Below are 26,260 nucleotides of genomic sequence, written 5' to 3'. Positions count from 1 at the left end.
AAATCAGTAGGCCACTGATAGGATCTCTTTTTCACCTCGCTAAAATAGAAACATTAGGAACAACCCCTCATGAGAAATATGAAACTAGTGAGAGAAACCGAGCTCGACGCCATGATGGCTGCAAGATAGCTCGGCTCCGCCGCCCACCCCGCCTAAAATAACGACAAACCCTATACAAATATTATAAATAAATACAACACACCAGCAAAGTAACAGTGTAAAACGTTTTATTAAATAACTATTTACATGGCAGCCTGCTGCAACATGAAAACAACACTTCCAATTGGTTCTTACTAGTTTCTATTCTGGAATTTACACGCAGCACTCCACCCACTTCTCTCACTATCTTTTCTACTCTCAAGAGAGAACAACGTCCTACATTTTTCGGAAGACTTTGGTGAAATGGCTACCGTATCTCATTCATCTTCCGAATCTGAACAAAATGATCGACTACCTTTAAGAAGAAAAAAAGAATCTTTCATCTGGCAATTTTTCACTTATCCTGAAGATCAAAAGAAAGTAAATGCACCAAAAGTAATCTGCACGATATGTGACTCGTTTCTCTCAAGAGGAAATCCAACAAAAAAATATTCCTTTTCCATACATACCATGGTGCGGCATGTCAAACAAGAGCACCCTGTGCAATTTGCAGAGGGATTGACAAAAGCCCTGGCCACGCTATTACCATTAGAGGTGGCCAGCACATTTTTTGATCGACGACCTGTATCTCCATCGAGTGCAGAGATGGACTTGAGATATTTAACTATATATGGTCTATAACCTATGGTTTTTTCAGTGAATTTGCTCCGCCGCCCACCCCGCCCAAAATAACGAGAAACCCTATGCAAATATTATAAATATATACAACACACCAACAAAGTAACAGGGTAAAACGTTTAATTAAATAACTATTTACATGGCAGCCTGCTGCAACATCGATCCAAATGCATGGTTTTTTCAGTGAAATTCCTCCGCCGCCCACCCCGCCCAAAATAACGAGAAACCCTATGCAAATATTATAAATATATACAACACACCAACAAAGTAACAGGGTAAAACGTTTAATTAAATAACTATTTACATGGCAGCCTGCTGCAACATCTCCGCCAGCAGACGGCGTGGGGTGCACTGGAAGGGAGAGGCGGCGCGAACGAGCCTCCCCCACCTCCCCAGGTGGAGGTTTCTCAGCTACACCCCAGCGCTTCACTGATCTCCTTGTCCTCAGTCAAGAATCAATAGTAAGATTTTCATAGGTGAGTGTAGGTTCATAGTTTGCCATCCACAGACTAAAAGCCTGGAGTGGCAGTGAAAAAACCATAACTAGGTAAGAAGGAACGCAGAGGCTGTAGGAAGGACTCTGCATATGCTTGGTCCCTGAGATGCTTCGATGTCACTGCCTTCCACAAATGTCATAAGTCCTGGATGTTGGGTGCCATAGTTGAGGGTTTGACCTAAAGACACGTCCTGCGGTGCCCTGGTCCAACCATCACATATACCTGCGCCAGGAGACGGCGTGGGGTGCACTGGAAGGGAGAGGCGGCGCGAACGAGCCTCCCCCACCTCCCCAGGTGGAGGTTTCTCAGCTACACCCCTAAAGACACGTCCTGCGGTGTCTTGGTCCAACCATCACATATACCTGCGCCAGGAGACGGCGTGGGGTGCACTGGAAGGGAGAGGCGGCGCGAACGAGCCTCCCCCACCTCCCCAGGTGGAGGTTTCTCAGCTGCACCCCAGCACTTCACTCGACATAGGCGGCCGGCTCCCGGGGTCCGGCGGAACTTTTAGCCTTTTGGTGACTCTTCCATTCTGGGCCTTGTCCCACAATCCGTTTGACCTGAAGACACGTCCTGCGGTGCCCTGGTCCAACCATCACATATACCTGCGCCAGGAGACGGCGTGGGGTGCACTGGAAGGGAGAGGGGGCGCGAACGAGCCTCCCCCACCTCCCCAGGTGGAGGTTTCTCAGCTACACCCCAGCGCTTCACTCGACAAGCTGAGTTGCGCCCGCTCCTGCGGCACAGTGCCTCGCTCGGCCAGCTGAATTACGCCTGCTCTTGCTATTACAGCGTCTCACCCGCCATCCGGCTGAATTGCACCCACTCTTCCGGTACAGCGACAGGCGGCTGCCACGGAGCTCAGGAAATGGCGGTCGGCTCCACAGACTTGGGCCTGGCCTGCAAGGATGGCTCTGGACAACCCTGGAACTCGGACGCTTGACTGCTACGGCATGGGCCCCATTCCCAAAAGCGTCCCATCAGCCTTGAAGATTCTACAAGAGTCACCAGGGCCCCCGACTCCCGCAGAGTTCCGGTGGGGAGCTTCTGCCATGATTGCTCGCAGAATGGCCACGACGTAGCCACGGGGTGCTCTCATGCTGACGCCAGCTTCAGTCTGAAACTTCCAGAAACACTGTAGACTACCAATTCAATCAGTTCCGGTGGAGCCCCAACGACGTATCGCGTTGTTGCATAATGCGTCATATGACACGCTGCGTTAGCGCACCCGGAAGTGCTCCGGTGCGCGAGGCGCGAAGCGCAGCTTCCCGGAAGCAATCCGGGGCGCGGCGCGGAGCGCGTAACGTAAGCATAACAGGTCATGTGACTTGTTAATAAAACTTTTCATTGGTTTAGAAATATTTTTTGTCCCAAATGATGAAAACCCCTCCTTGTTTCCTCTTGACTCCTGCCCCCTCCCCAAGTCTTGCTCGGCCAGCTGAGTTTCGCCCACTCGTGCAGCCTACGACATGGATACGCCGGGGCGTTATGGATCAGTATGAGCAAATATACACTTGGGGATTCACAAGCAACAACAAGCATTTGTATTTGGGGCTCTAAATCAACAACAGTGAGAGAACAGAACCGAACTAAGCACTCAGAGGCTACGTTTAAACGTAACATCATCTCCCCAAAGGTACATCACCTTACACACACATGCACTCTGATCTCCTTGGCCTCAGTCAAGCATCAATAGTATGATTTTCATAGGTGAGTCTAGGTTCATGGATTTCCATCCACAGACTAAAAGCCTGGAGTGAGAGTGAAAAAACCATAACTAAGTAAGAAGGAAGACAGAAACAGAATCTTCCTCTGCAACATCCGCCTCTGCATCGCTACTTACTTATAAATGCAGAAAAAACTCAATTAACACAAGGGCTCTTTTCAGAGCCACCTTATATCAAAGCACTCAAACTTCTGATTTATCTCCATTTTCACACTCTTCTAAATAAGTGTGCACGCCCGAGTGCGCGCACCCCGCAACTTTAAAAAAAATATATATATATATATTTTCGCCTTTAAGGACCTTACTGCACACCCTGAGAAAACCTACGCAGCAAAACAATCTCTACCTTCTCCCCTTTCCATGTTCCAACGCTTTCAAATGAACAATATATTTACTCGCAGTGACAAAATGGCGGTCAACACTTCCTGATTTCCTTCGAATCGAACGTTAACACACGTCACGCAGCAACAAAATAAATTCCGCTCGCGCGCAGCCGCTTGAGTGCGCGCACCCGTGCGCGCTTACAGATATATAATTGACTTTAACTTTAATTTTCTCAGCAACTACTGAACGGATTTACACCATTCCAAAAAAAGCGTAATCTGCGAGCCGGACTCTACAGTTTTGCCAAATTTCTTATAAACCCATTCAGCCGTTCGACCTGTAGCCGTGTCTAAACGTCCTATGGAAAATAACATGGAGAAAACACGTTTTGGGACCCCCCTTTTATCTCAGCCCCCGCTTCACCAATCCCCCCCAAACTTTCCGGGAAGGAGCGCAGCGGACCGAGCCATCTTCTTTGAGAAATTCGCAAAGATTCATCCACCAGAGCCAAAGTTAATCCAAATAGAATGTTGAGGATTTCCTATGGAAACTAGGTCCTAACTATAACTACCTACTGGCGACCGCCAGTAGGTAATATATATATATATATATATATATAAAGGAGAATCTTTTCCGAAGAGAAGAACAGAGGCCACAAGGGGAGTTCAGGACAGGAAACATCTTTATTTCGAAAGGTCCCAGCGTCGGTGGATGCATTTCGGCAAAGTAGCCTTCTTCAGCGCCTTTAGCTGTAAAGATCACATCCCTCATTAGCTCCTCCTGTTTAAATGTCTGCTAGTACCTATTCTCCTCCCCCTTAAGCGGTCAGCACACCAATAGGAGTATATATACTATACGACTATATATACTCTGCATGCAGATGTCGCCTGACCATGTGGGGAAGTCACAAGGGAGTGAGGGAGTGACACTCCCTTGTGACGTCTTCACATGGTCAGGTAAGATATTATAGGCAATGTCTGCAGGGACAAGGTCCCAGGCAGCTCCGTAAACAGTATTGCAATTGCATGTAGTCCCAGGTTTGTCTCCGGTGTAGCCCGAATTCCTATTTCAGCTAGTAAAATGGTTGAGGTCTTGTTGAGTATGAGCTGATCCAGGGTGTGGATGCCGGATTCCCTCCATTGAGTCCAGGATAGGGTCTGTCCGTCTATGTGGATGCCTTTGTTGCCCCATAATGGGGCTTTTTCGTGTAGTAGTGGGTCTAACCCGAGCAGGCGTTTGCATGGGTCCAGGCATTGTGCATGGCCCTTATCACAGGGAGGGTGGGACATGATTGACAGGTTCGGTCCCTGTATAAAATAGATTCCCGTGCCCACAGAGAGCATTCCCTTTCAACGTGGGTCCATTGCGGTGAGTCTGGGACCCCAGGTAACATGTATGCTAATGGCGAGCATTGGAGAGCGAGGGTGTAGTACTCCACTGACTGGAGGCCCCAGCCTCCGCATGAGCGGCTCGCCATCAATTTGACCACAGCTAGTCTGGGTTTCGAGCATTTCCATATCACAAGATATCAACTTTATCTCTGTTATCTGCTCCACTCTACAGCTGTACAGGTCCTACTTATTATACCCCTGTTTGCAGCTGTGTGGAACATTGTATACTTCTCTGAATCCATGATGAAAGGGATCTGCTTCAAATGTTGCCAGTGACCAGCACGTATGTGCTGTATCATCGTATATTTTTGCTGAAACAGCCCAGGCAGCTGCTCATCTCTGAATAGATGGAGATGGCTCCCAATAGCTGAAGCTAGATCTGGCATACACCATAGCCTCCCATGCAATCTGCACATACACAGCAGCAATTACATACTAGCAGGGAGTCTGCAGTCATTAAGTTGGAGCGATGAAAAGTATGAAACGTTATGAAACGTAACCTTGTTTCGCTCCAGTCTCGGAGACTGTTAGACCTGTTATTTTGCTTGACACGTTCTAAATGAGGACACCCCAACCTTCATGGCTAGGTTTGAAGCTCCTTGCAGAGTGTCTTCCTGCATCTCCAGTAAAGCTTCTGGATTGTTCCACACAGAACTCCCAGAGCGCTCTTGTTGTTGGAGGTGTGATGCTGTTTCAAACATTGAAAGTGGCAGACCTGCTATCTAATGCTGACCCCCTATTTCTTCACCTAAATTGAGTGACGATGGCCCAATCCATGGATCTCCCTTTTCCCAGTGGAGGAGGGCAAAATGATGTGGTCTCTTGCAAAATGTGATGAAGAGTCCCTGAATCTCTCATATCCCAAATATATTAATGTGCCCTGGGCTGAATGGAGGCCCCTGGAGGGTTGGGGCCCTCCTGCGACGAAGGGGCTGCAGGAACCTCTGTTACGCCCTTTTCCTCACTTCTATTATCTGCATGCAAATTGAGCGCACTTGAAATTAGATAAATTGTGGAACTAAACATTTCTAGGCACCATCTTCCACCAAGCCTCTGCACAATAGTCCCAAACGCAGCTCTGATCCTCTTGGCTAATATTTTAGACCACATGAATCGTATGCATTTTTTTTTTCTGAACTGGAGAATCTAGACATACCTTTAGGATCCCTTTTAGGGTTTTTGATAAGGGCCCATCGTTTACCTTTAGATCCATATTGGTAAAACTTTTACCCATATAATGCGTTGATTTCATGAGACTCTGCTTCTGCAACACTCAAGACACAACACCTTTGTCAACTTGGCTATGCTTGTCATGTTTGTTCTGCAACCAATCAGGACACAAATTTGTGTTAGCATTCCTTCCTCTTCCTGTGGTGCTAGGGGGTGAGAAGTTATAAGACCATAACTTGGTCTCAACAAAATCCTGTGCATCCTGACCACAGGAAAGAGCTGCCTGAATACTGTCCTTAACTAATCCGTTTGCCCTCTCAACCAATCCATTAGACGATAGAGAATACAAAGCAACTTTATAATGTCTAACATCATTCTTCGCTAAAAATGTGCATGTCTTATAGGAGATAAAGTGGGTACCATTATAGGTTACAATAACGGAAGGCTAGCTTTCCACTGCAAACACCTTCCTCAAGAAATTAATAGCGCTAGTGGTACGAGCTGCATCATAAAACATATAATAAATCCATTTAGAATGATAGTCAGTCATCAAGATGAGAAATTTAAGATCATGAGACAAAACATCATAGGGCCCTTCACATCTAGCTCTACCTTGTCCCACGGGCTGTCAAGAAAGGGGATGGGTTACAAATGTGTATTCATCAATTTCCATTTTTTGTCTGACAATAGACATTCAGCGCATGAATCAATACAAAATGTGACCTGAGCTTCAAAAGAGGGCCACCAATAATACAACTAAACCAGTTGAGAAGTTTTGGTAACACCTAAATGACAATGGTGTGCAGATTTAATAATGTCTTCCCGAGACTTGCTGGGGGAACAAACGATTCATGTTGCATGACCATGCTATTGACGAGGGACAATTCAGATGCCACCATGGCAAAAGCTTTCAACTCACCACTAAGCTTCCTATTCTCCGGCCATCCCTTTACGATGTATTCCATGACCTGTTTGAGAATGTTATCCTTGCCGTAAGCTTCCTCCCATAATTGTTCTGTGATGCTGGGGCATTCCTTGATAATGAACAGAAAAGGTGCAAATGCCGCTAATTTCAAACTCAAACTTTTGTTTCGTAAACACACGGGCGAGGCAATGTGTTTGTTGAATTTAATTCCACTTATTTTTTATTTTCTTTATATTTTCAATTGAACACTTCTATTTCAATAGTGATTTTTACATGTATTATACAAATATTAAAACCTGGTGTGCACAACAATTACAATGTACAGTTCTCACAAAATCCTTATTTATTTACAAATGGTATATCCTAATCAACATTCAATCTTCATTCATACATCAATCAACCCACTACAAACAACAAAAAACAACAAAACATAAATGATTCGATAAATGCTGGAATAGTGATATTCACAACAAAAAAGCCAATGTTTGTTTCACAATAAATTGAATATATCCAATTTTTTCTGCATCAATTATTAATTTCTAATTTTTGGCTACTAAGGAGTCTACGCGTTTCGAACTACCGTTATTTCATAGTTCTCATCAGGACCATATCTCGCACTCCGCAGAGCAAGCTGGAATAGTTGTTAGAACCTCAATTTGGAGGTGTAGGTTCGCCCGTTTGGATTGGCCTGGCTCGCCACTATCTAATAGAGCGAGTCAGGCGCGTTGTATGTTTCTTACAAAGTTCGCCGTCACCGATTTATATTTTGAAGGACCGGGGCTGCCTTGCGTCTACACCCGTGGCCGTCCAAACGCTGAACTGATTGTTTGCACTTCCTGGTCCGCATAGGATTAGGGGCATTCCTTGATGGCATCTAAGGCTGCCAAAACGCATTCAGTGTCCCCCAAATCCTCAAATTCAGAGTCCTCATGTAAGGCCATGCCTGAGAGACAGTCAGTCCTGAAATTCCTTCCAACAGAAATATGCTTAATAGAAAAGTGAAACTCTTGCAACTTTGAAAGCAATCTAACCAGTATGGCTGAAGCCTGATCAAGCCCTCTACCACTGAGTACATGTGTAAGGGGTTTATAGTCAGTAAAGAGTTCAAATTCACGTGCCCAAATGTAATTTTTGAATTTGTCAATTTCCCATACGCAAGCGAGGGCCTCTCGTTCTATAGTGCTGCAATGTGTCTCAGACTGTCTAAGCGTTCTTGAAGAAAAGGCTATGGGGTGCTCCTTTCCAGATACCCATTGTCCTAGGACTGCACCCAACCCAGGGAGACTAGCGTCTATCATGATAAAACATTTACAACAATCCTGAAAGGCATGCAAAACAGGTGCCTCAACAAACAATTTCTTTACTTAGTCAAATGAAGACGAGACTTCGTTAGACCAGACAAACTTTGAACCCTTGGGCAGTAGGGCATGCAACAGGTTGAGCATAACCCTTAACCAATCGTGTGAAGTATTCTGCTAGTCCCAAAAATGATCGAGGGTTATCTTTGTCTTTGGGGGGAACAGCATTACTGATTCCTTTAATTAGAGACAACTTGGGTTTGATGCCCTCTGAAGACAAAGTGTGACCTAAGTAGTCCAATTGTTGTGTACCAAATTGCCACTTATCACTCCTAATGGTCATACCTGCTTCGTCCAATTTGCTCAAGACTCTGATCAAATTGTTCAAGCGTGTTTCCCAATTATCTGCAAACAGCAGAATATCATCCTGATAAGCCTGGACCCCCAGCATGTCTCCAAAAAGATTATCCATCATCTTTTGAAAGACACCAGCCGCATAGGTCAGGCCAAAAGGCAACCTAAGATACTTGTACACCCCGAAGGGTGTGACAAATGTGGTAAACTCTTGAGAATCTGTTGTTAAAGTTATCTGGTGATAAGCTGAGCGGAGGTCAATAATTGAAAAAAACTTTGCCCCCCCCAGACTCGTAAGAAGTTTGTGAAATTTAGGTAGGGGATGACAGTTAATCAAGATGTTTTTATTCAAAGTGTGCAAGTCAGCACACAACCTAACCTCCCCAGCTTTTTTTCTGACAAGAACAATTGGAGACACCCATTCTAAGGAGTCGCACAGTGTAATAAATCCTTCATCACACAATGACTTAAGGACCGTCTTTAGTTTGTCTCTTGCACTAAGATGCAAGGGACGTACCTTGTGAACAATGGGTTATGCATCTTGCTTAAGTCGAATTTAATGCTGGATGTAGGAGAGTAGGGTCTGCTTCCTATGGTCACCCCCATTTCTTTGCTGTGATTTTCTTGTTTTTTGACTTTAGTGTGGCTGTGGGTCTGCTAATCAGACCCACAGCCCATCTGTTCTCTCTCTAAATTGATACCATGTACTTTAGGTACATACCAGATTGGGTATTGGGTAACCTTTGTGAGTCCCTGTATAGTGTACCATAGGTACCCAGGGCATAGGTGCATCCAAGGCCTACCAGGGGCTGCAGCATGTATTATGCCACCCCTGGCTGGCCCTCCAAACTGACACCACAGGCTGATCACTCAGCTTGTGTAGGGTGGTGTAATCACCCCTTACTTAGATATAGTATATCTATATCTACCTATACATATAGACACATATGCACCTATAAGTAACTCCTATGGTAGGCCTCGACAATGCTGGAGGCAGAGTGCTTGGTTTTATGTGAGAGGGTGCCCTAGCATGAGCCGAGCCCCTCTGCAGCTTTCGGAACCATCTCCTTATAGTTGTTCTATGATATACCCATACCATATACTCTTAAGTGCATTATAATCCTCGCGGTTAATGCTAACTTTGTTTTGGCTTTATCAAAATATGTCGTGTAAGGTGTCAAATACTTTGGAATACTACCCCCCCCCCCCGCCAATTCTGGCGGTGGGGTAGCATTCCACCCTTCTAGAGAGAAAAGACATGTATGTTACTGCTTTACCTGGTTAAAGTTAAACAGACAGAGCCCCATCATCACAAAATGGATGCTGCTGCCATAGACAGAAGTCTGACCTCCTGCTGCTGGACGAAACTCCGGCAGGGGAGGCCTGGACAATAGGTTTCCTGTCCAGGGAGGTGCCAGCACCTCTCCAGACAGGCACATGTGTATTGGGACAGGGAGGGCTGCATCAGCAGATGCTTTTTGAGGCACTGCCTGGGGCACACAAGGTGCTCAATGCATAGCCCAGTTCAAACCAGTTGCTGGGGCACTCCAGCCCCAGCTCTGGCGTGAAACTGGACAAAGGGAAAGGGGTGTAACTACCCCCTTCCCAGGTCCACCCATAGGAGGGACCTAGGCAGGTAATCCAGCCCCTTAGCTTAGTATAAGTATGGGAGCTGTGTCCCCAGGACTTTAGATTATCCTGGAAAGAAACTTTGATACAGAACTCTTGGACCTTTGACATTCTATTCTGACTAAAAGATGGAAGACATCTCCCTTGTGGTCAAGGAGTGACCACCCTGTGCAAACAGGCACCACCAGTAACTTGCTGGTCTGCTTTGTTGACGCTCCCGCTGGAACCCGATGACTCAGCGACACAGGAACTGGACTATCAGACTTCTCTAACTCTGACCCACACCCACAGCAAAGCTGAGACCCGTGGTGTACATGAGAGACGTGGAACCAGACACCCTGGACATCCTGCATTTTGCTAACTGCTCAACTACCAAGGTACCCTCACAGTTGTGCATTGGGGTACAAAAAGCCCCACACCTGAGCGCCATTTGCACCGAAGCTCAGCCCTCCACACTCCTTGAGTGCCGCGTGGGGCCTGCTCTTGCATTTCAGCTCAACGCATCTTCCCGGTTCCTTGCCCATTAGCTAGTGAGCCCCCGGAAGACTTTCCTTTCAAACTAAACTGCTTTCCTGGTTGCTCCAGGTTTGCTCCAGCTTCCCTTCAAAGGAGAAGTGCCACAGACCTTGCTGGTCTGCAACAGAGCCAATCTTGACATCCTGCATGGTTTGCAGTTGCCAAAGCTTGTTGGGTCCAATCCGGATACCAACACTGCATTCAACTAGATCCGTTGTGCATCAGCTCGAATCCAGTGCCTGGTTATCATTGATGCCTCCTGGACCTCATGGCTGAAGAGACAAGCTCACCTTCTTCACCATCAAGCACGCAACATCGCCTTGTTCCTTCCTGGTCACTGGCTAGTGACCCAGACTCTGTCCCCTCTGCTTTCAGGTACTTCACATCACTGATCCACCCTTGGATCCACCCGGACACTTTTCCTCTGGTCCCCTGCAGCACTTCTTTGCAGATCTCCATAGAAAACGATGACGAAACCCAACACCAAAAGACACCTATGCACCCGGCTTCCCTGGGTGAGGTAACTCGAGTACTCCGGTGCTCCCATATGTCTTGACTCTCGAATTGTCCCAGTCTAAAGGGGTTTCATCGTAGTCCATCCGGAAGTGTCGTAAAACAGTAACTTTGTAACTTCTTCGTTTCCCATTATAAGTCAATGGTAACTTGCGACTGTGTTTAGACACTGCAGGCGTCTCCCGTGGGCCTCCTACTTTCTAACCTTTGGTTGTTTAGTGTAGTCCCAGCGATTCTACAGGCCCTAGGCCTGCTTTCTAACTCTCACGTGGTTCTTATACCACTTCCTTAGTATATGGTTTGTGAGGCCCCTAGGGCATAACTGTATTTGTTCAACTTACCATATGCTAATTGAATATCTTGTGATGTACTTTTACCTATGACCTCATAAAGAGTGCAGAGGGGTTGTGTTTAGAATAAATACATATATATTTGATATATACCTTGTGTGGTGTCCTTTCATTTGGTATTCAAGGGATTATAATTGGTAAAACAGCTCGCTTCACATGCTCTCTGAAGTCTTAGCCTATGACTGCTGGTCCATGCTACACCTAGGATAGCTTGTCTATAAGGTTGACTTTACAACCACCATCAATAATGGTCTATTAGACTGGTGCAAGGTGCCGACTAGAATAGTGGACATCATATGCCAGGCTAACTTCTCACACTGGAAACCTTTAAGAGTGCCTAATTTGTTTGAAAATAAACCAGGAAACTGATCTAAAACCTTTGTGACATTTAGGGTGCAGTCTTCAACACCTAGGCAGTCCAATTTGTCTTGTTCATTCTCGTAGAGCCCAACTTCGGTATAACCCTCGGGAATATCGTTCAGAGCAATGGGATGCTCTGAGCCTGGAATGAGATACAAGCCTATTTTGCCAGATCTTGTAATCCAATTATGTTATGTCCTTTGACCGCTACATAAACTTTTGTAATAATTGATCTTCCCAAACATTCCAACTTTGAATTGAAGTAACCCAACATTTCTATATGAAATTCACCGAATGCTTTAGGGTTAACATCTGTATGAGTTAAAGTAACAGAACCCAGCCAATTATCAAAAAACATGATATCCAATAATATTGTTATAGGCGAGCAACAGTCTGCCATAATTGGTATTTCTATTTTCCCAAACAAATCATTACCCAAGGGACCTCTGACATTATTACTGTTGAATACAGAATTGTATTCTACCGTTAAGTGTATGTCATGTGATTCCTCTGTGCAACCGTCAAGAGCCTCAGAAAATTCTTCACTTTTAACTCTGAATGAATGAATGAATGAATGAATGAATTCAATTATATTTATATAGTGCATTCTACCCTAAGGCCTCGTAGCGCTTGTGGATTGCTTGAGATTCGCAGAGTAAATTAAGAGACATTGCGGAAAAGGTGTGTCTTCAGGAGCCTGCGAAAAGCCAGAATGTTGGGTTCGCTGCGCAGGAGGGGGGGCAGGGAGTTCCATAGATTTGATGCATTCAGAGAGAAGGATCGGCCTCCCCACTTGGCCTGGCGAATTCTCCTGGTGGTGGCGAGAAAGGCTGAACTAGACCGGAGGTTTCTTGAGGGTTGGTATGGTGTGATGAGGGGCCGTGTGATGGCTGGGCCTGTTTCCCACATGGTTCTATGGACCAGACACAGGGATTTGAACTGGATTCTGGCCCGGATGGGGAGACAGTGCAGCATTCTCAGGGCGGGTTTTGCCGAGGATCTCCGAGGAATTTGGAGCAAAAGGCGTGCTGCGCTGTTCTGTGACACCTGGAGTTTTTGAAGGGTTGACTATGGGGTACCAAGGTACAGTGCATTCCCATAGTCAAGGCGTGACAAAATTAGGGCCTGTACCATGATCCTTCTAGCGTTAAAAGGAAGCAGGGGCAGTACTTTCCTGAGCATCCTAAGCAGGCCATAGCAGGTGGCTTCTAGCATAGTGGCTTGGTGGCCGAAGCCCAGGGAGCTGTCAAGCCATATGCCTAGGCTCTTGATCTGCTGTTTTGGAATGGACATTGGGTTCAGACAAGTCGGCCATAGCTGAGATGATAGAGGTGATGGTGGTTTTCCTAAAAACATCAGCTCGGTCTTATCGCTGTTTAGTTTTGGATGGGAGAGTTTCATCCAGTCGTCTACAGCCTCTAGGCAGCTGCCGAGGGAGCATGATGAGCCCTCTGGGTAGTTCAGGGATACCACCAATTGGGTGTCGTCAGCATAAGTGATTAATTATATTCCGAAGGGTAAAACTATGTCTGCTAATGGTGCCATGTATGTATTAAAAAGTGTGGGGCTCAGGGACGAGCCCTGTGGTACCCCACAGCCGAGCGGCCAGCAGTCAGAGAAGGCATTACATTCGAACACCTGAAAGACCCGGTCTTTGAGGAATGATTGTAGCCAGGAGAGAGCTGAGTTAGTCACTCCTAGACTTTCCAGCCGGCTCAGCAGGATCCCGTGGTCCACAGTGTCGAAAGCGGCACTGAGGTCCAACAGGATGATAGCTGCTGAGCCGCCCTGGTCCACGAGTCTACGGGCTTCTTCAGTTACGGCCAGGAAGGCCGTTTCTGTCCCTAGTCGCGGCCAGAAACCTGTTTGAGAAATGTGAAGTAAGTTGTTGAGTTCTAGGTATTGCACTAGGATGGAGTTTATATGTTTCTCGGTTATCTTATTTAGCCAGGGAAGGAGGGATATGGGTCGGTAGTTTGACAGGTTAGTGGGGTCCAGGGTAGGTTTTTTCAGCAAGGCCTTTACCTGGGCGTGTTTCCAAGTGAGAGGGACTGTACTAGCAGAGATGGAGGCATTTATAGTGGCCAGGAAGACAGGGCTTATAGTAGTGGCGACTAGGGGAAGGAAACGAGGAGGGGCAGGGTCGAGTGGAGAGCCTGAGGTCACTTTAGGTATGATTGCTTTCAAGGAGTCCTCATCCAGTAAGGGTAACTCTGCAAGGGAACAGTGGTGAGAGGGGGAGGGCTCCTGGGGTCGGTCTCTCCAAGTGCCTCCTGGGATGGAGGAAAGGAGCGGGCAATGAGTTCTATTTTTTGGTAAAAGAATTCTGCGAGACAGTTGCACCTGGGGAGTGCATCTTCCTGACTGGGGATTTTTTGGGGTATGGTAATCAGGGATTTGGCTATCCGGAAAATCTCTTTAGGGGAGTTTGCCGTCGCATAAATCTTTCCTTCATATAAGGAGGCTTGTGCGATTTTTATTTCTTCCTTATATTTCCTTATTGCCTCTCGGTAGCTTGATTTGCTTTCTACTGTGGTATTCAGTCTCCAGCACCTTTCTAGCTTCCTACAGTTTTGTTTGAGCACTTTTAATTTTGTGGAAAACCACGGTGCAGGCCTTCGGTTCGAACTTTTATGGGTAGCTCTTATGGGGACTGGCGTGTCTAAAGAGTTTTGAATCCAGCGGTTGAAGCTGATGTTAGCTCTCTCTGGATCTGGGCTAGAGGGTGGTAGGGTGTTCTCTAGGAGGTTGGACCACTGGCTAGCGGAGAGGTTCAACCAATTCCTGTTGTGTGTCTTTGAGTTGTTCAATGGGGAAGTGCTGACTGGGATAGTCCAGGTGATTGCAATTAGTGTGTGGTCGGTCCAAGGGAGGGGGACAGGGGTATCACTCTGGAGAAGCCGTGAGTTACTGAACACGGCGTCCAGAAGATGCCCTTTTATGTGAGTGGGAGCGGAGCCTTGCAGGGTGAATTGTAGGGCTGATAAATTGGATATGAGTTCATTAGCCATGTTGTCAACGGGGTTATCGAAGTGAATATTGAGATCACCTAGGATCGTGTAGTTGGATGGGGAGAGTGCTAAATTAGCGGCCATGGTGGGGAGTGGATTCATAAATTGGCCCGGAGCTCCTGGGGGGCGATAGAGCAGCAGGCCCGAAAAGGTGTTGGTGGGCGAGATTTTTTATGAAAAATTCATATTTTCGCAGCCCGGGAGGTCCTCTATGGAGGATCGGCATTGGAATTGGTCCTTGTAGATTATCGCTAACCCTCCCCCTCTACCAGTTTTGCGGTCCGCTCTTAGGATTAGGTAACCTGGGGGAAGAGTTTGTGTGACAACTGGGTCTGACTCGGCCTGGAGCCAAGTTTCAGTAAGAAATAATGCATCCAGGCTGAGGTCTTCTAATAACATTTGAAGTTCAGTTGAGTTTTTGGCCATTGAGCGGCAATTCAATAGATAACATTTTAGGGGAGGGCCAGGGGACTGAGCGGCTGTCTTTCCTGTTTGGAACGTGAAGTGGCATTGGGACAGCCGGTCGATCCAGTTGCGGTGTCTATTGAGTGCAAGCATTTTAGGTCCATGGGGCCTGCCAGGCTTCGTAGTGTCAGGGCACTGTAGGTGAGGGTACCCCTCGGCAAATTGCCAGGGGTTGTGGCCCCTGGGCCCGGTCGGGCGCGGACGGGCACAGACGGGCTTTGGCTTAGGTGCGCCAGCAGCGGCGCCCGCTGCGCGACTTGTAAGGCATCAGTTTTGAAGTGAATGGGCTGCCAGCTGCAAGTCTGTAACTCTAGTAGTTCTTTTAGCAGATCTACAGACATCTTGAAAGTGGCCTATTTTTTTTACACAATACACATCTTTTGCCTACAGCAGGACACATAGGATTATTGCTAAGATGTGACTTCAACCCACACCTATTGCAACTTGTATTACCCTTTTTAAAATTGTTTGTAGGTCCGGTTAGGTTCACGGCATTGAGGCAGTCCCCGGTTTCATTTCCAGATGTCTTGACCAAATTGACAGATTGTTCATTTAGAAGTGCTTTTGAGGTGATCATGGATCTCTCAATGCTCCTGGCATTGTCAATTATGCGGGTGACTTTAAACCATGGACAGGGCACTTAGTTTAAGGGATAAATTTGCGCTCCACTATATAATTGGGTAGGTTCCTTGTACTTGTTAGTTTGATGTGGTGCTACTAGGAAAGGGGTGACCCTAACAAACTCCTCGACAATGTACAGCAAAGCATACACTTACAATTTGGGAAAACAAAACCTGTGCACACACAATCTCAATATCAACAATAATATTTTTTTTGTGTTGTTCAAAGCAATGAAGAAGGGCAGTCTGTATTGGCACTTGTATTTATTGCACCCGCCGACACGTGTTTCATTGGAGTGGGGTGCACACCAAATCCTCAGGGCTAGATCCGCAATGGATAAGGTGGGTAATCCCCCAGGACTGGTGATAATTCCAACCCAGTCAGGGTGTCGGTAGATTGGTCAGTGGAAAGGCCTGATGAATAGCGACGCGCTGTAGCGAAAGTGCGATTGGAAGAAAATTTCATGAGCCGGTACTGGACCAGGAAGGATGAGGACGGGACTTTGTTGAGAGATAATTGTAAGTAGTCACTGAAAAGGGTAGCTGCCGGTAGTCTATTCGATGGTGACCATGTGTATTCATACAAAGTGTCAGTGGTATGCTCGATCGGGAACTGCTGCCTCAGTGGGCGCTCTGGTCCCGAGTGATGTCTGGTCAGAAGTCCCGCTAATCGTCCCGGCGTCCTACTCGTGGAGATGGGTGTATCTATATTAATTGTTGATATTGAGATTGTGTGTGCACAGGTTTTGTTTTCCCAAATTGTGCGGGTGACGTCCAGCCAAGAGAGCAGCTCTGTGTCTGTTCTGCAGAAAGTGTGGGCCACACTCGTGCACACTGCGCTCCGTGATGGGCGCACTGAGAGGGAGGAGCGAGGGTACAGAATAAACGGGCCTGAAGAGAAATGAGGAGTGAAGCAGTGAGGCGTGGGGCTGCATAGCCCATAATTGGATCCTTAGTGAAGTCGTTCGGTCGGTGGGTGCTCGGTGCATAGGTTATTCCGATTGTCTCTAGATGAAGTAAAATGAAGATGCAGGATACCAAAAGGTGCAGTAACTTTAAGGTTTATTCTTTAAAGTAAGCACCCACAACGGAAGGTTCTGGCTGCGTACCAGGATCTCTGCCAACTGAACTAACGTTCACAAAGATCTGGCACGCATCATTCTGGACCTGATTGTGGAACCACAATCAAACAATGCATTACATGCTAACAGGTCGGAGACATCCACACGCTGGACACTGCGTGAGATGCCTCCACGAGATGCTGCATACCACGGGGGCACCGAGGATCTAAGATCACCCTACGCCAAGGGCAGCAATGTACCATATTGACTTTTGTGTATCATTTCATGACTCCTTGTACCTGCTTTAGCTAATTCCGTTTTGTGTACTATATTGTTTGCAGCGCTTAAGGTTAATGTTAATGATATTTATAGACCGCACTGTTACCCTTGGGTGTCCTGGCGCTGAAATCAGATGTCCTACAGAGACCTAAGCGCGGGAGAACGTAGGTCTTTAAATCGACTGGAAAAGCCATGTCTTCAGGGCCTTCCTGAACTCCAGGTGATTTGTTATACATCTCAGATGAAACGGTAGGTCATTCCATGGCTTAGCAGCTCCAAACACAAAGCGTCTACCTCTCCAGTTGGATTTCCTTACAAAGGGCACTGATACCTGTTTTGCTTATGAAGAGCACAGGGTTCTGCTGGGAACATACCACTGGAAATTCAATCTAAGATGAAGGGGTCCATATCCTTGGAGGGATTTTGGGACCACACACAGGGCCTTGAAACATAAGCGTTTCTTCACGGACAGCCAGTGGAGCTTTTTAACCTCAGCTGAGATTGAGGCATGTTTGGGTGTGCTGGTGAGCAGTCTGGCTACCACATTCTGCAGGAGCTGACGTCTTTTCATAAGCCCTTCCTGGATATTACAGTATAGGCTGTTACAGTAATCCAGTTTGGACATGACTAAGGCAGTGATGACTGTTTTTTGGCTATCTTTGGGAAAGAACGGCATCCTTTTTTTTGCGGGATCTCAGTATATAGGATCTTGCTGAGACCACTGCATTGACTTGATCCTTAAGACTAAGACTAAGAGTTTATTGGCAATGTAGACTCCTAAGTTCTTTACTTTCCTATTTGGTTTTGGAGGGGGGCCCATTTTTTCCTGCCACCAGACCGGTGACCAAAAAGTCGGACTGTTGCCAAACAAAACCACCTCCGTCTTACTGGAATTAAGCTTGAGGCAGTTTTGGGTCGTCCAGCCACCTACAGCTGTCATGCAATCCTGGAAGCGAGTTGCTGTTTCTTGCGTCATATCAGGTCGCAGTGACACTACAATTTGGGTGTCATCTGCATAAGAGGGTAAATTAAAAACAAAGGATTCAATCAGGGGCGCAAGTTGGGAAACGTACACATTAAAAAGAGTCAGACTAATGGAAGATCCCTGTGGAACTCCCCCCGGTAGCATGAAAGGTTTTGCTGTGAACTCCCCAAGGGACACAGTCTGAACTCTGTCGAAAAGGAAGGATTTGAGCAACTTCCAAGCTGTCCCCTTCACTCCGATCTCCAGAAGCCTATCCATCAGTACTCCGTGTTGGACAGTATCAAAGGCTGCTGAGAGGTCTAGCATGATCATTGCTGCTCTTCCTCCCTGATCCAAAATGATCCAAAATGATCCTAATTTCTTCCGTGGATTTGAGGAGAGCGGACTCAGTACTGTGTCCACCCCGAAAGCCATGTTGAGTCGGATCTAATGTCTGGGAGTCTTCCAGAAATACACTAAGTTGTTTGTTCATAGTTTTTTCGAATATTTTCGCAGGTAGTGGAAGTCTGGAGATGGGTCTGAAATTGTTTGAGTCCTTGGAATCTAGATTAGATTTCTTCAGAAGGGGTATTATAGATGCTCTTTTCCATATTTTGGGGAAATACCCTTCCTCAAACATTGCGGTAATAATGGATGTTAGAGAGAGTGCAGCTGGCTCCACTGATAATTTAAGTATGGACAATGGGCACGGATCAAATGGTGAGCCCGATTTTGCCATCATAATCATATTCGAAGTATCCATGACCTTCACTGGGACCAATTTGTCAAATTGAGCGAGGGCGCAGGGTGTCGTCTTAGAGTCTGTTTCCACTTTTGGCCTTTTCTTTGTCTCGGGACCCTGTAAGCGTAGAGAAGATGGCGTCAACTTTGTTAAAAAATAATTCTGCTATTGTGTCACACAGTTCTTGGCTTGCAAAGATAGGGGGGGGGGGAATGGATGTGCTAAGGCGGTGACAGTTTTAAACAGTTCCTTAGTCGAATTCTTTGCTAGGTTGATTTTATTTGCAAATAAATCTTGCTTTTTTTAGCCAACAACTGTTTGTATTTTACTAGAATGTGTTTGTATTATGTTTTTGTCTGTCTCATTGTATTCCCTCCTCCATGCTCTTTCGATGGTCTTACAGGCAGGTTTTTTTTATCTCTAAGCTCCTGGGTATACCAGGGGGAGGAGGGTTGTGCCCTATTAGGGCGGATAAGTGTATTTGGGGCTAGTTTATTGCAAGCTGATGCAAGCCAATTATTATAGGTGGATGTAGCATCGTCAAGATTAGCGGGCAAGGAAGGCAAAGATGAAGTTAGGAGGTCTTATAATTCATTTGCCTTTATCTTGTTCCAGGCTCTACTGAACGAAGGTGTCTTTGTTGATTTCATCAAACCCCTGTGAGGTAAAGTCACTTTAAACAGCACAGCCTTGTGGTCTGACCAGACCACTGGGAGCAGATCTGTAAACTCCAGCTATGTGTTATTGGTAAAGATACCGTCTAATGTGTGACCTGCCTTATGTGTGGCCCCCTTGACTCGTTGCTTAAGCTCTACACTGTTCATAAGGTCCAGCAAGCTGGATGTATCAGGGTCGGTGTCAATTTCCAAATGGAAATTAAAGTCACCTAGAATAGTGTAGGAGTCGGTGCTTAAATCGCTCTCCAGCAGGTTGCAAGCTTGAGTCAGGAACCGATTCCTGGGACCAGGAGGCCTGTAGATAAGGGTCCCTTTGAAAGTGTATTGATGTGAGAGATGGAAGCAGTAGTCCAACGCTTAGCATTCCTCCAAGGAAGGGATCGTAAAAAATGCGCTTAGTGACATTAAATAAATAACTGCTAGCCCACCTCCCTTCTTATGAGGTCTATTTAAAGTATGCACAAGGTAGCCAGGCGGTGTGGCTTTAACCAAGTCTGGACCGGACGCGTGGTCCGTCCAAGACTCTGTGATGAAAGCAATGCTGATTTCCTCTTCCTCTATTAAGGAGGCGCAGTCAATGCTATGTTTCACCAACGATCTTGCATTTAGCAGGACACATTTAAACTCTTTAGTTCCTACTTGTTTCTGAGCTTTATGAATATTGGATCCATCTATCATTCGCTGGAAGGTGAATTTGACTAGTGTAAGTGAACCAGAGGGCTCTGTAATCTACCCTCTCCCTAAGGAATTCAGGGCTTTCTCTACTCATTCCTTATGTCAATATCAGAGCTTGGTAGCCAACCATATGTTATAGTCACTTCGTTGCTTGGGTTACTGTTTATGTTGGAGTGCCAGCCTGGTACAGCCTGCCGCCTTTTCCATCCCTCCCGTGACACTGTCTACTCGGAAAGCAAAAGTGAGCTCTTGCACGTATCTCAAATTGCCCCTTGTCTGGGTAGAGTGACCAGGCCAGTCTTGTTTATATGACTGCCAGAGACAGCTCTGGTTGTCTGTCCGATCTTATGGAGTTAGTACTTACTGATATACAGAGAGAGGAGAGTGACAGTGGATCAGGCCCCCTCTTCCTTTGCTTGTTGCAAGTACAATTTGCCCACTCTACAGTCACTGAGGGTTGGGACTGTCAGTCCTGACCTATAAAGATTTCCTTTTTACAGTCAGAATTCGTGAAACAATGAAGTGCATCTGTGAGGCATAGGATTCACAAAAAAGCCATAGAACATAAACTGACGAGCACTGAATGTTTTATTTATTTATTTTTTCAATTTTCTACAGCACGGACATTGGCCGAAGGCATCCGAGCGCTTTACAATAAGCAGGATATAAGGGTTATAATGGGTTACATTACTAGTAATCAAACTCAAACGAATACTTCAGTGGATGTGTGCAGGTGTAACCAAAAGAAACAGCTACAGCAAGTCGGCAGAGGAAATACACAGTTACAGCATCAATGTAGATGGTGGGGTCAACTAACATAGGCAAGCACGAACATAAGTCTGGTCGAGGGTATCTGGTGGTCTCCCCCATTAATCTTTGAAAAATAGCACTGCAGTACAAAGCCCATTTGTTTCATGAAGAGAACACCACCAATTACTAAACCAACAATGTGAATTAAAAGCAATGTTTCCCTAATGAGCTGTTGCGCACATATGAAGGGAATGACAATGAAATTAGTGGGTACAAGGGGTATCACAGTAACATTTTAAATGAGTAACTATTAAAATTGTTGCACCATCCCGTGGATATTTTTGTTTGCTTCATTTTCACAGCAGTCTTCTGTACAACACGTGATAGAAAAGCTTGAAGAAGCAAGGCATGACGTTATGATGTCACCAGCCTAAAATAGACAGAGTGTAATGGGTGGCTATGAACTTGACCATGACGAACGTGAATGACCCTACATGACAGTAGAAAGCGCTGAAACATGTAGACCTAGATGAGAGGGGTACGTCGTTACCTCATTTGTTTGCACGCTTGTATATGGGAGGCAGTCATAAAGATAATCTTGGCAACTCTCCTACACAATTTTAAGAAACCTGCCAACACAGATAGAGTTGCAATTGGTGTTCTGCGGCGCATCAGCGTGAGTTTTTTTTATTAGTATAAAAGTTTTTTTCTAATATTTTTGGGCAATCGCTAAAAATAACGCCTGCCCTAATGATTCTAGGGATGGGACAGGTGGTTAAGAAAGAGAGCCCTTTGTATAATCATCGGTATTTACTGTTTGTTGCAATGACTGTAGCCTGATTATGTATAGCCGCAGAATGGCTAAGTCCTGATCCCCCAATGTTCGAGACCTGGCAGGCAAAAATATATAATTTAGTGAACCTTGAACTGAGCCTTTACTCTATAAAGGGCGCACGGAAACGAAAAATAGGACTCTGTATATGGGAAGAATTTTTTGATTATATGAATACATGATGTAACCCCATTTTGATTTTGATTAACTTAATTTAAGTCTTTGTATTCACGCCATATGTAATATTCTTTATAGTCTGATTTCTCTATGGTGTCGCATTTCTCCTATGTTGTTGGAACTGTGTTAAATAAATAAAATAAAAAAAGAAATAATAAAAAAAGAAAGCTAATGAAAGGATGTAGATAAAAAGAATTCCCATCACTTATTCCACTACAATTGTTATACAAAAACCCAAGATGAAGCTAGTGAGACAATGTGTAAATACATCAACTACACAGCAAACTAGGCACCTCTCAATTTAGCACAAACTGAGCTCACAAACAGACCTATTTTGAGGATCTTGGGGTATAGTAGTTCTACAATCCTCTACACGGATTGATGGGGCTTGTGCTATTTTGGCATGCATGGGCAATACAACCATAAACCTTTAAAATCTCTTAGTAGCTCTTGTTAAAGTGAAAAGTGGTGGCTTGTTTACCTTGATCTTGCAGTTAATGGTCATGCAGCCTGGGATGAAGGCATTCATATCTGCTTAAAAACAGCAAGGTTATACATTTTGTGACCAGAAATTCAGAAAGGGTCCAATTTTCCTCCAGCCAGGTCCCCTCTTGTTAATTGGACTGATGCTGTTCAGTCTGCCATGACTCTGAGATCGCACAATAGCGTTGCTGTAATAATGTATCTTGAGCTGGCTCTATTCATGAGAGGATGATAAACATGAAAATGGTCCTAGACTTATTCAAAATAAATCAATTATTTGACAGCTATTAATATATTGGAATTAATCCTGAGCAAAAAGAGAGCGAAATGTTCTTGTCTATGCATATATATACAATGTACCCATCTAATGTTCCAAAAGATGCTCATACCGAACATCTACATTTATTTCAATATTTACAATTTCTTAAAAAACTTTGTACATACATAAATGAAAAGACTGCCAGGCGCAGTAGCGAAGTGCAAGAAAAAAGTGCTCGTGTGAAAGGAAAGATTAATGGAAAGAAGATTTAATAATTCACAATAAAGGAATAAGGTACAATTCCTTATAACAGAAACCTGACCCAACAAAAACTTTATCTTTAAGCAAACGGGAGGGGGCGGAGGGGGGGGAAGGATTCAGGTTTCCAGAAGAGGGGATGGATGTCGACGTTTCGACCCTGGCGCATTGGTGGGTAAATTAGGACCTAAGCTATGGGTCTTCATCAGGACTGGGACGGACCGGAGAACCTAAGAGGTAGCAGAAAGCACTTCAAATCGATGGGCCACCAGTCAATGATGTGCTCCACCAGCCAAAAGTTATATAGTAGATCACCTCAAGTCTATCAATGACGCAGTTAGATAGAAATCACTTTCCAAAGGCGTATGAGTGTATTTTTTGAAGGCACTCAAAAACGATTGTGCATCAGAAAACAAATGTCCCCGTAAATTCTGTTGAAGATCTTGACACAAATGTGGTAATCTCCCGTAGCACAAGAAAGAATATATTCTTAGAGGAGTCTCTCATCAGGCTCTTAAGATATTACGTTTGTCAAATAGATTCTATCCCTCGAAAAACGCTGTCTGACTCCAGCCGCATCCGGATTCATGAGAGATCCGATGAGTGTCGCCCCCTTGCGGTTGCACGGTGTGGTATGTCGCGTAGTGTTGAGGAAGGGGCTGCATCCGGCTGTGATGATGGGTCTGTGATCATAAAGAGTCTATGCGGGCCTTTGGTAAATGTAGGAACTCACACTGGGGTCTCGTACTTTGCATGTTTTAACGTCGGTTTCTAGGCAGGAGTGTAGCTATCAACAGCTGCTAGGGTCCTGGTGTCGGAGGGGCCCACTGAACCCCAATTATAGCATTTCTTTTTACCAAGAGGCCAAAAGAGAGGTTGCGCTTTTCATGCTTGTGTTAAGGCCGGAGGAGGCACTCTCGCGACGTCAGTTTGAAGTTGTGCAGGTATAGGTTGTTTTCTTCGATATTTTATCAGCAGCTATGGTGTATCTTGTTTGTATTTTATTTTCTGCCCTGGGGAGTTCCCCTGCTCCAGTGATCGTGGCAGCAGGCAGGAGCTTACCTAGGCCTGCATGTTGATGGTCTGCTGTGTTCATGTTCTCTTATCCTGTGTCCCGTTCAGGTGATGAACTAGCGCTCATCAGTAAACGTTTCGGGGGCATATTATCAAGCACAGCGTTAACATTATCGCCGCTTTAGCGGCAGTTTTCGCAGGGATAATTGGCTTGATAATATGCCCTTGTGAATTCCCATAGAGGCCCATGTACTGGTGTGAACATGGGCTTCTATGGGCATTCTCTACAGCAGAAAACTGCAGATAAAGCGGCGTTAATGGGCTTGATAATACGCCATAGAGAATGCCCATAGAAGCCCATGTTCACACCAGAACATGGGCTTCTATGGGAATTCACAAGGGCGTATTATCAAGCCCATTATTGCCACTTTAGCGGCAGTTTTCTGCTGCTAAAGCGGGGATAATGTTAACGCTGTTTCTTGATAATATACCCCAGATTCATTTAATATTATGTTTCTTGTGAATTCCTTCCTTGAATTTTTGATGTTATGCTGAAAAATTAGATCTAAACCCTGTTTCTACTAGCCCTCTGCGGCTAAAAGAAGTTAAAGCGGCCATAACGCAGTGTTACCAATGTAAATATTTTATTAGGAAATAAACACTAGTCGTGATATTTTCCATTCTCCCTTCCGTCCCGGTGCCATATATCTTTCTCTCTCTCTGACTAGTTCTTCACTGATTTCTAGTGAGAGCTTTGTAAGATAGAGGTTGGATTTGACCAAGGTGGTGTTATGTGGGTGACTCCTGGAGCACTTTTCCAGCAACAGGCCCTATTGTTGCCTCTGATGATGTGGTCTGTCGTTTTTAGGTCAAAGCCTGCTGTCTGGTTTGCTAACGACATACTGGGGACATTTGGAGAGCTTCCCTGGGAATGCATTCCACCCTTTGTTTACCAGTGGCTTTGTGGTGGTTTGTAACTCACATTGACTTGCTTTATCTGATGGTTCTTTGTTTTATATTCTGTCCAGTTCTAGTTCGTCCTTGCCCTTTCCCAAACCTATATTTAGTGTAATCATATACTGGTACTCAATTTCTGTAAACAAGCCTTTAAATCTGCCCACATTTGCTGTGCATTCAAAGACAGAGGCCAAATGGCAGACTCTCTCAGAGAGCTTGTGAAGTTTACTTTTCTTTCTCTGACTTCAAAGTTAGAGGCTTTATTCGACAATCATGCTGGCTCCTGGTAGTGCTTCCATGGAAGGCTGTACGACGCAATTTTTATTTTCTAGCACACAACAAAATTTCAATGTCTGTACATGAAATGTGCAGATTTTTTCAGAATTAGAAAAGCCCACATGAAGCACAGTTTTTGGTAATTCTGAGGTTTGGTGGAAACAAATATTTTAAAACATTCAAAAGAAATCAAACAATAATACTTTATTTGGTTACATATATAACCATAAAAGCAAATAAAAAGTATTAAACATTATTAAGTCACTCCTCTTACCCTACTCTCACACTGTCACATCACTCACAATACACTCACATGGTCATACCTGCCACCCACAAAGGGCAGAGGATCAATGTGCCTTCTACAAAGAACGTGTACCATGCAGATCACAGAACTGAATGTGAGTAAACTATGAGGAGCACTAAAAAAATGAAATGTTTATCAGAGAGGTGTCATAGAGAGATGAGGTGCATTGTTGTTTAGTAGTAGGGAGGGAATTCATGCAGAAGGAGGAAATGGGGAGGGCGACAAAAGTGACTGTTGCACGGTGTGCGACCAGTGCTAGGGCCAGCCCTGGATGGGAGAGGTAGTCCCCCCCTTACCGCCCCCGAGGTTTGGGTTTAGTTGGGCACGTGGTTTCAATCCCCTAGCCAACTCATGACTTTCGTTCTTGCTTCTCTGAATTGTTATATGAGGCTTAGGTTGGTGATAACCACTGGGGAAGCAAAGGGCAAAGCCAATCTGTGAATGGGCAGAGGTGTGCCACCCCCAGTGCCACACCGATTTAATCTCCATAGTATAGATATATGTCCATCTCTGGACATCCCGCACTTTGAACCTTGACTGACAGCTCACTGAGTTGAATATGGACTTTGATTTTTGTTAAGCATGCTACTATGCTAATACATAATTGTCAATCAGGTTGGAAATAA

The sequence above is a fragment of the Lissotriton helveticus genome, chromosome 6 (genome assembly GCF_964261635.1).
Source record: "Lissotriton helveticus chromosome 6, aLisHel1.1, whole genome shotgun sequence".
In the NCBI taxonomy this organism is placed as follows: Eukaryota; Metazoa; Chordata; class Amphibia; order Caudata; family Salamandridae; genus Lissotriton; species Lissotriton helveticus.
Note: the sequence above shows the minus strand (reverse complement) of the source record.